This window comes from Physella acuta, unplaced genomic scaffold (assembly GCF_028476545.2).
Source record: "Physella acuta isolate Inbredline_101_S28 unplaced genomic scaffold, ASM2847654v3 ptg000264l, whole genome shotgun sequence".
Taxonomy (NCBI): Eukaryota; Metazoa; Mollusca; class Gastropoda; family Physidae; genus Physella; species Physella acuta.
Window position 1 is genome coordinate 793,726 of NW_026731783.1, and position 10,749 is coordinate 804,474.

At 32.4% G+C, this 10,749-nt stretch overlaps 1 pseudogene; it reads left to right on the top strand.

The window, feature by feature from the left end:
* The first annotated feature begins 3,187 nt into the window (after positions 1-3,187).
* Positions 3,188-4,060, top strand: LOC131939045 (polycomb group RING finger protein 3-like; annotated as a pseudogene).
* The last annotated feature ends 6,689 nt before the right edge of the window (positions 4,061-10,749 follow it).

Below are 10,749 nucleotides of genomic sequence, written 5' to 3' on the forward strand. Positions count from 1 at the left end.
AGTGTTAAAATACTTAAATGTGTCTGCATACACGTGCATGTTAAATTTAACAATACAATTATGTAATGTTTATAGTTTTAATGAGGTCTAGCCAATACAGTCATGCATAAATATAAAAATAGCGTAATACCATTCACAGATACTGTACATATTTGACGTTTGATGTATAACCATAGACTTTTCCACAACAGCTTTTGTTTAATTGTCTCTTAATTTACTTCTGTCATAATCATTGCTCCCTTTTTGAGCTCAGCAAGAAAAATTGAGCTAATTTTCTTTTTAAAGGACTTGATCAAACCCCGTTTTCGTTGTGTCGTAAGACATGTGCCCGAATACGACAAACTCCTTCTTTAGCGTTGCAGTGTGTTTCACAGTAAAACAAAAACAAACAAAACAAACCACGAATTTAACATTATAATTCTTACAAACTGTTTTATCTGGAAATTAAAAGTTTCATACTGTATTGATGAGAGTTCTCGAATAGTTTAGATACTGACTAAAACTAAATGTCTTTTTTTTAAAACTTAAAATACATATTAATATAGCCATTTCTTATTACATAGAAAAGGTAAAGGGAGACCAATCGATCAAACTACCAGAGGTATCTATATATATAATTCTCCTCTTCGAGCCGTTAGAAAACAAGCTGCAAACGCTCTCCCTACCCCCCCCCCCCCACCCCTACATGGTTTTAGTGAGCTGTGTTCACTCTAAATGTTTACAAGCAGAGCCAACGATTTTAAACGTAGGGGGGGGGGGGGGGAGGAAGGGGGGGGGGGGGGTTATGGTCCTTAACGAGCTACTTATAGTGTTTTAAAGAAATATTTTCAGTGTCAGCGTTGGTACTGTCGAATTCACAAATTATGAATTATTGAAAATTAGAAACAACTAAATAGCGGCGTATGTTATGCCGCGGGCCGGCTCGTATATTATAAAATCTTTAAACACATATGCATAAGAAATAGGCATATTACTCAAAAAATACATAGGTAAAATTAACATGTATTAGAAAATATTAAAAAATTAAGCAAGAACGCCAAATTGTATATAAAACGCATTAGGTTTTACAATTTAAAAAACTGTCACTTGGATGTATATCGTTTATAAAGAATTAGGATCCAACCAGTACAATCAATGTTTCTTCGGCTGCCTTATTAGATTGTGAATAATTTTCAACTTTCATACATTAATTTGTAATAAACTCTCATTGATCAGCCAGAAATAATATAATAACAGTACAACGAACTGACCTGTCACGTGGGACGGTCAGCTGACCAAAGAGTTGGTCAGTCTGATCTGAAAGGTAAACTATGCTTTTATGTTTAAAATAAAACAACGAGATATTAAATATGTAAATGTCCATATAAGGCAATGTAACTATATTTGATACATTGAGATGGTCATATAATACCATATAACCATATTTGCAACATTTAAATGGCTACATAATACAATAGAGCACTATATATGATATGTTTTACGTCCTATTTACACTATAACCATACCTTATGACGACGGGACTTTAAAATGTATACATTGGAGTGCTACGAATTATTGCACTTTTTGCAAGGTATGTCTCGTATGTCTCTAATGTGCCCAGCATATGTCTGGCAAGGGTCTTACATAGACGTTGTCAGGATCGTGTGATATACTGGAAGGTGACCGTCTAGTAGAGGTTCATTTAGTAAATGTTGATGTTACATCTGTTACATCGTCACCATCAGGTCGGACAACTTGCTGTTTAATTGATTTTTTTTTTGTTTAATTAAGTAATTCACTAATAATGTCAAATATTATCTTACACTTTATTTCCATCAAATCCTGAACTACCTGCATAATCATAGTTTATGGTTGCTTAAATCTGAAGAAAAGCCAATCTACATCTATTCCACTACTATTATCAGGCAATCCCAAATGTCGCTATAAGACTAATATATTCTTATAGACTGAAAATACATATACATAAGCATGTCGTTTGAGTTATAGAAAGCTGAAATAATATTTAACAATGTTGTAGTTGATGCTCATACAGTGTTATGTAACAACGACAATTATTGTTAGAACAACAGTTGTAAGTATGTAATTGTACACTGTTAAATATATTGTTTCAGTTACTTACCAGTTCTATTTTTCTAAAAATCGAAGGGAAACAACACAAATAAAATAAAGTTCCTTGCCATCAAAGCAGTGTTGTTTTAAAAATAATCAGAAATAAAACGTATAAGAAATAAAACACACACTTTTAAATTGTAATGACAAGTAACTTGGTAATTTGCGAGCTACCTACGTCTTTATTATACTAAGTTGCATGTTGTTGTGAACATGAAAAACTGTGACTTTACAATAATCGTATTTTAAAGACAAATGAGCGTGTCGTTCTAACATTTCTTCCTATGTGATTTTTTCTGTCTTAAAGTAGAGCAATAAACTCAAGACTTACCAGCCCTATTACCATACTGTCTAACCCAGGGGTCGGCAACCTTTTGAAACGGAAGAGCCAAAAGTTACAATTTTCAAAATTTCCCTGGTTTTAAAGAGCCAATAACATTTTTTTTTTATTTCAAATATTTTATTGTTTTATTAAGATTATTAGTATTTGTTCAAGGAGCTGGAGAGCCGCATCTTGATATCAAAAGAGCCGCATGCTGCTCGCGAGCCGCAGGTTGCCGACCCCTGGTCTAACCTTAATATCAATGTGATTTTTGGCTTACTATAATTTTTCTAGGCCAGGTGATATGGTGGCTGCTCGTGGCGCTTCATTAAAGCGTCATAAAAAGAGATATTGTTATTACGTCATGATTAGATGTTTTCGTATGTGGTTGAACTGTCGGGCAAAATGAATACAATTATTGTCAAATATTACCCGTGTGTACGTGTGTATTTGCAATACAATGACTAATATTTGAAATATTTTTGTTTATAGAGTAGGGAAAATTGAGTTGTATATGAACAAAGTAACATACACTATGTGTTTTATGTACATATGTAAAAAAACAATAACACAAAGAACGGCAATGTTAATAATATAAGTATAAACACTGAAAAAAAATAACCTCAAGACCTACACATCATTTATTTACACACGTTCTATAATCTAGATCTAGATAGTAGATCTACAATCTAGATCTAGATCTAGATTAGAATTTAGACTAGAAATCTAGACTAGACTATTAATTTTAATAAATAATAAAATGCAAGAAAATCTAGCAAATGAGTGCTCTAGCAAAGAGTTGAAACCTCCACTGTCTAGGCGCATAGACCAAAACAACATTCTCTGGATACCAATTCAGTTTGTAAACCCACATCTGATGTGTGTCTTGTGTCAAGGCTACTTGTATGAAGCATGTACTATCACAGAATGCAAGCACTCGTTGTGCTAGAATTGTATTGTTAAACACCTGGAAAGAAGCCTAAATTGTCCAATGTGTGCTATTCTCATTCACCCCACTGATCCATTTGTTCACATCAGACTAGATGGTTTGTTACAAGATATTGTATATGCTCTTTTGCCACTTTTCTGAAAAAGAGGAGCTTAAACGAGAAAAAAAAGCTTTCTTTGAAAAACACAAGAAAGAGGTTACTCATGTGAATAATAATCAAGCCAAGGTACAGCCCAAAACACCCAGTGCAATTACTTCCACACCTATCCAAAAACGTTCTTGTACTCCAGTTTCTAACAGAAATTCATTTGTTCCACCAGTGTCTGTGTGTCATCAGTGCCTAGAGCCAAAACACTATGTACACAAGCTGGATAAACAATATGTTCGTGTCACAAGGAGTGCTACAATTAACAATTTGACGACATTCTTGAAGAAAAAACTTCACATTCAGGATTCTCACAGGGTTGCACTATACTGTCCATGTAGATCTGGTTTTGTTTGTCTAAGCAACAGCCACACTCTTAAAGCAGGTAACGATTTATATTGCCATGATAAGGATATTTTAGAGCTAAATTATGGTGTCAGTCAACAGTCATGAAACTGGAAAAGCAACTAGAATATTATTCTTCTTTATAAAAGTGTACACTAAGCTTGACATGCAATGTTGCAGAACTTTTAGTCTGGATATGTGTACATTTGAAAACGTAGGACAATAATCAGCTCAATATTTGTTTCAATTTCTTATTATTCAAAATACTAATTATTCTTGGCATCATTTTTGTCTTTTTTGGTGGTTAAGTAAAAAGCTTGACTTCACAAAAAAAAAATATTGAATTTACTTAAAGTTGCCATGTATTAGAACATATGGCAGGGGTCGGCCACCTGCGGCTCGTGAGCTGCATGCGGCTCTTTTGTTTACTGCGGCTCTCCAGCTCCTTACACAAATAATAAGTCACATTATTTCATTTTCAAACGTTTTTTTGAAGATTTTTACCCCCCCTCCCCACCCTCCCGTCCGTCACACGTCGTCACACAAAGTCAGACCCCCCCCCCTTAAATTGACGTCACACATCAGCCTACAACCCCCTTTAAATTGCTGTTGAATTTTTCTTAAAACATCGATATTTTATCCAAAATTTTGTCAGAGTATTTGATAAATTCATATTACAATTTATTAAAACCGTTTTCTAAAACGCGAAATAAGGGCTACAACTCGTTTTCTAACATTGCTTTCTTATAATGTAATGACGCTACACCATCTGACCTCCACCTCATCACACACCGTCAAAAAATTACAGACCCCTCCAACCCTTTGAGTGTGACGTCATTTATGGACGACCCCTAAACAGACATTAAACAGATATTATGTTAGTTCCCCAACTTACTTTGGAACATCAAAATGACTCAACAATTGACTGCCAACACGTTTTTTTAACTTCCCTAGGAATGGGTAGCTACACGGGGGAATGTATGGCTAATATTGTGCACAGCTACCTTCATAATGTGGAGCGAAAGTTTTAATAAGTTTCTGATAACATTGTTGCCAGTGCCACTAAGTCTCTCGCTTCCCAATACTCCGTCACCCATTTTACGATACATAACTGAGCCAAAATCATAAAAGTTATCATCTTAGATGTAGATCAGTTTGACAATCATATATAGGTAGAAACAACACATTATACACATCCCATTCTACATATCTCTTTTGGATAGCTATATATTTCACACATATAGAGCTACAATAAACTTAAATGTTTCCGTTCTAATTTGGCGAATTTAGGCAGTTATGTAAAGAAAAATATGTATTGTTAAAATTATGTTCATTTCAATCAATAATAATAAAGTGCACACTTATTTTTTTATTAACGAAAATATTTAATCAAGATAGGAACACAATAGATTCATTTTAATATTTTACAACACTATACATTTACAAATCACTTACCATTCCTTTTTTAGAATCGAATGCAGGGAGGAAACTAAATGATGTGTATACTTATATGTATTAATAAATAAAACAATAGTAAACAGTAAACTCCGTAATAAAATAAAATTAATGTAGGACATGTTTTGTGTTGTAGATTTTATTTTATTTTATGATTTCTATTGTCTTTATATTAGATATAATGGATATATTTAAAACGCTAATGAAAACATTGCAATTATTTTTTTATTGTTTATCAAAATGATAAACATGTTGCGTTAATATCAGATGCGTTTTTAGTCTTTAGAGTACCATTTTGAAGCTCTTTGTGTGCTTATAGTGTTAAAATTACGCACCTAAAAAGGAACAATAAAGATACGTGGTTAATGCATAGTTTTCCTATAAAAAGAATAATATGGCTGCAGCAGCAAGAAGGAAAATTATCCAAGCAGTCAAGCCTCATGTTCCTTCAATCAAATTTCCACCCAGAGATACTGCCAGTAAATTTTCTAGAGACAAGAGAGCGACAACGGCTAATATCACTCAAGGAGAATCTAAAAGCCTAGCTACACCTAAGGGACATAAATCACCTTCCTCTGGACAAAGCATAGAATTATTTCAACTTCCACTGAAATACCATCGGAAACCCTGTCTAATGAAGAATTGGAAGCTATTGAGAAAAGGGGCAAAGTATGATTAACAAAATACAAGAAGTATATATATATATATATATATATATATATATATATATATATATATATATATATATATATATATATATATATATATATATATATATATATATATATATATATATATATATATATATCGATGGTCTCGGTCGCACGCAAACAGTCTAAAACCGAAAATGTAAATTTTACAGGAGAGACAAAATACTGATTATTTCATTGTTGATCGCTCTAAAAAATGTTTTTAATGATATGTGCGAAGAAACTCTCTACCGACTATAATGTACCGTTTTAAACTGACTTTTATTAATATTTACAAAATTATAGCAGGTTTAAAAGATAGTCGGTTTTGATAGGTCTAAAACTCTCGTTGCAAACCGTCTATCTGTGCGCGCGCAGACTTAACTGTTTTGAACCGAGAATTTCGGTCTCAGCCGCGTTCGTTCATTTTGTCCAATGAACGTGATTTACTTATGTTTATGTTTTTAAGTTATAATTAACACTTCATAATGTTTAGATTAAATTTTTTGGCTCATATTTTAATTATTTAAGTTTATTCTACTTTATGGGATTAGTTTAATTTTAGTATAGATGTTTTAGTATGGCTTTATCGCTTTCGACTGTTTATTCATTATGGCTGTATTTAGCACTAGACGAGTTAACTGTTGAAGAGTATGCTTTATTTATTACATCTTTCTATTCTCACGGTTTATTTTTCTAAATCTGGTTGGTGCTGGGTTTGTAGAATGGTAATAATAAAAATATAAACCTTATTGTCAGATATATTTTGAATGAGACATAACACATTAATCACAATAATAATGACTTAATGTTTACTTATTTTACAAAATGTAACAAAAATGTGTTTATTTTTAAAATTTATTCTTTGAATAAACATCACATGAAGAAACATTAAAATGGCAACATATTTTTACAATAAGGCAAATAATCACAAAAATTTGAATATATGACTTGCTTTTATGTGCTCATATATGACAGCTTTCATTTTTTTTTTTTAATACATACTTACAGATTAATTTGCTTTTTTTTAGAGACACGATAAAGGAGACAAACAAAGAAACATGCATATTCGGCAACTATGATACATCTACAAATTAAAATATTACACACATAATTGATTATACGATTAATAAAAATAAAAACAATTTTGTTGTAGGAATCATTGAATAAATTTAATTGTAAAAAAATGTTGTATTAAAATTTATTTCTATACCTATTTAGAAAACTTTTCTTTTTTGTATGCGTTTTTCTAAGGGGTCGTCCATAAATGACATCACACTCGGAGGGGGGTCTATAATTTTGTGACGGTGTGTGATGAGGGGGAGCGGGGGGGGGGGGGGGGGGGGATTCAGATGTTTCGACGTCACACTTTCGCATTATAAAAAAGCAATGTTAGAAAAAGAATTTTAGACGTTATTTCGCTTTTTAGAAAACTGCTTTAATAAATTGTAATATGAATTGATTAAAGTACTCAATTTTGACAGAGTTCAGACAAGATTTTGGAAAAAAAATATCGATGTTTAAAAAAATAAATTCAAATGCAATTTTGAGAGGGGTTGTAGGCTGAGGTGTGACGTCATTTCAGGGGTTGGGGTCTGGCTTTTTGTGACGAGGTGTGACGGAGGGGAGAGGTGGAGGTAAAAAGCGTCAAAAAAAGCGTGACGTCATTTATGGATGACTCCTAAGACGTGAACATTTCGGAAATATCGATGGTTCAATCATGCCTTCATATAAATGTAATTTTTTTTCTCACAAAGCATTTTCCCAAACTAACCTATACAGATCCAGTTGCTCAATGAAATTATAACTAGATCGTCAATGAATAATTGAATCTATACCTACATCTACACCAGGGGTCGGCAACCTTTTGGAGCGGAAGAGCCAAAAGTTACAATTTTCAAATTTTCCCTGGTTTTAAAGAGCCACTAACATTTTTTTTTATTTTAAATATTTTTTTTTTTTATTAAGATAATTAGTATTTGTTCAAGGAGCTGGAGAGCCGAATCTTGATATCAAAAGAGCCGCATGCGGCTCGCGAGCCGCAGGTTGCCGACCCCTGATCTACACAGTACTACTGATCATACATTGTTAAAATAAATGTTCTGAAAACTGGCAACAACGGAGCAATGTTAATTACACTAAATAAATTGCTTGTCTTAGAAAAATGTATACATTATAATCAAGGTTTTTCAAATTTTATAACATGAAAGATTTTTTATGTGTATTAGATTGACTACAAATTTTAAATATTTTCTAAAACCCTTAAATAGTTTTGTCTGAAAAAACGTCCTGAGACCATTTTTTTTTTAAATATATCAGTCTAAAATTTACTAAAACCGACAGCTTAGTAATTAGCTTAGCGTTGTCTCCCTTGTAATTTTTCCCATTTAAAAAATGGCAAAGGTTTTTGGCAGAAATGTATATACATTAAAAACAACGACAAAAACTCACATTTTTGTTCCAGACAGAATTTTTACTGATTTAGAACTCTAACCAATACAGAATGAAATATTAATTGTGTATAACGTTTAAATTGCGTTATTATTTTTTTTAAACTGTTAAACACCGCAATGCTTAACAAGGAGTTTGTCGTAAATACGTTTTGGTAAAACGACTTCCGGCAAACGGCGTTCGGGCAAACGAGATTCGTTAATGTTTTTTTGGGAATTTGTCATAAGCCGATTGAGAAGAAAATTATCTCAGGTTAGGGGTGTCTATAAATGACGTCACACTCTAAGGAGGAAAAGGGGGAGGGTCCGTAATTTTGTGACTGTGTGTGATGAGGGGGAGGGTGTGTTTTGCATTACAAAAAGCAATGCTAGAAAACGAATGTTAACTGTTATTTCGCGTTAAAAAACTGTTTTAATAAATTGTAATAAAAATTAATTAAAACACTCTATGTTGACAGAGTTCAGGCAAACAATGGGAAAATATTACATAATTTTGGGGAATTCTGGGGCATTAAAACTAGTGTTTTGAACGGAAACAAATTTTGAAAATTCTTAATACATTATTTTGAAGATATGCACTTACAATTTTTAGCTGAGTGCCCCAAAATATGGAACAATATTATGAATTCATTATTTATTGGGCTTAAAATATAATATTTTATGGATGGTGGAAAACCTACGAAGGGGTTAATTTTTCAAGATGGCCGCCGTTGTCATAGTTACCAAGATTTTTCCACGAATTTCTTTTTTAGTGGATATGCATATGCAGATGTATCGTAATAAAGCTGTAAAGAAAAAACTGTTTTCTAACGAGTATTAAAAAAGTTTTTTTTTTACTGGAGCCTTCCCCTTTAAAGCACATTCAACGGAAATTTTGAAGGGGGGGGGGGGATTGTAGGCTGAGGTGAGACGTCGTACAAACTATAAGTAACCATAACATAATCGTTTTGCTAACTCTATCATATATTTATGTGTAAAAACAGAAATTTAAAAACTAAAACTGTTGTATCAAAAAAGTATGAAGTGTGCATTCTATCATATTCATAACAATAATAAAACGCACTAGATAGTAACAAAACAAATAATAGAATCAACTTTTCTATTCAAGTGCTACAACATTCTATACACAATTAACAATTCAATCTTATTAATTTATTTGTAATGAACATATTTAAAATCATATTCAAACTCAGTATGAAATATAACATTGGGACACTACTATATACATTTTCGTAACATATTATGTGGGTCGGCGTATAAATACATTGCGTGACTGTAAACACGTGTATGTCATTTAATAAACTTTAATTAAATACATTATACGATAATAACTTCTATAATGTTCTTTATTTGTAAATATGTTGTTATAGACAGGGGTGTCAGTGGGGATAAGCTACCGCTGTCTATACAATCATATGTTTCGTGTTAATAAGCTTTATATTATTGCAAGAAACAGTGATTGTATATAGAGACAATGTTTCAGTTTTACTGATTTGTCTAATTATTCTAATTAAAAGCATGTTAATTATTGAAAGGTTAATTAATATCGGGCTTTATAATTATAAATACAACAAATAGTTTACATATATTATTCAATTTCACGTTTCATATGACATGTTTTTGTTTAAGGATGGCATGATGAAATCTTAATCTGGTATATGTCAGGTCATCTAATAATGTGTTATTTCAAGCAGTTTATATGAAATATTACTATAACGTCATAATATGCCAACTCGTTGTTTCAATATTCAAGGCGGTAAGCTACATACAGAACGGGGTGATGGCGTGATTAGGTTGTATAAGGCTGTACCATATTAGGCTACAATTTTGTAATTTTAATATTGCAATAAAAATGAATGGGTAAAATCTATCTCAGGAATAAAGAATTCCCTCCAGTGAAGGCCCTAATGGAAGAGTGAGATAAGATTTTAAATGATATAGATGGAGTGACCACAGTAAATGGACGCTTCTATGAACTAACCAGCAACTATCATAAACTAATGAGCAACCATACTCAGTACTATCAAAAGGCCATTAGGTTCTTAGACATGCCAAAAGTCGATAAGCCAAAATGGGCTTTTAATATCGGTTTAGCAGCTGTAATCGGTGAGGTGTATACAATTTTGGTGAGCTCCTTGCCCATGATAATTTGGCATCCTTGAAGGGCACAGATAAAGAATGGCTGGTTGATCTTCTGTATGCCTTTAACAGCGGAGATATTGACAAATTCATAGGACTGAAGGATAAATGGTCTACTCAGTCGGATCTGAAAGTCAATGAACTTG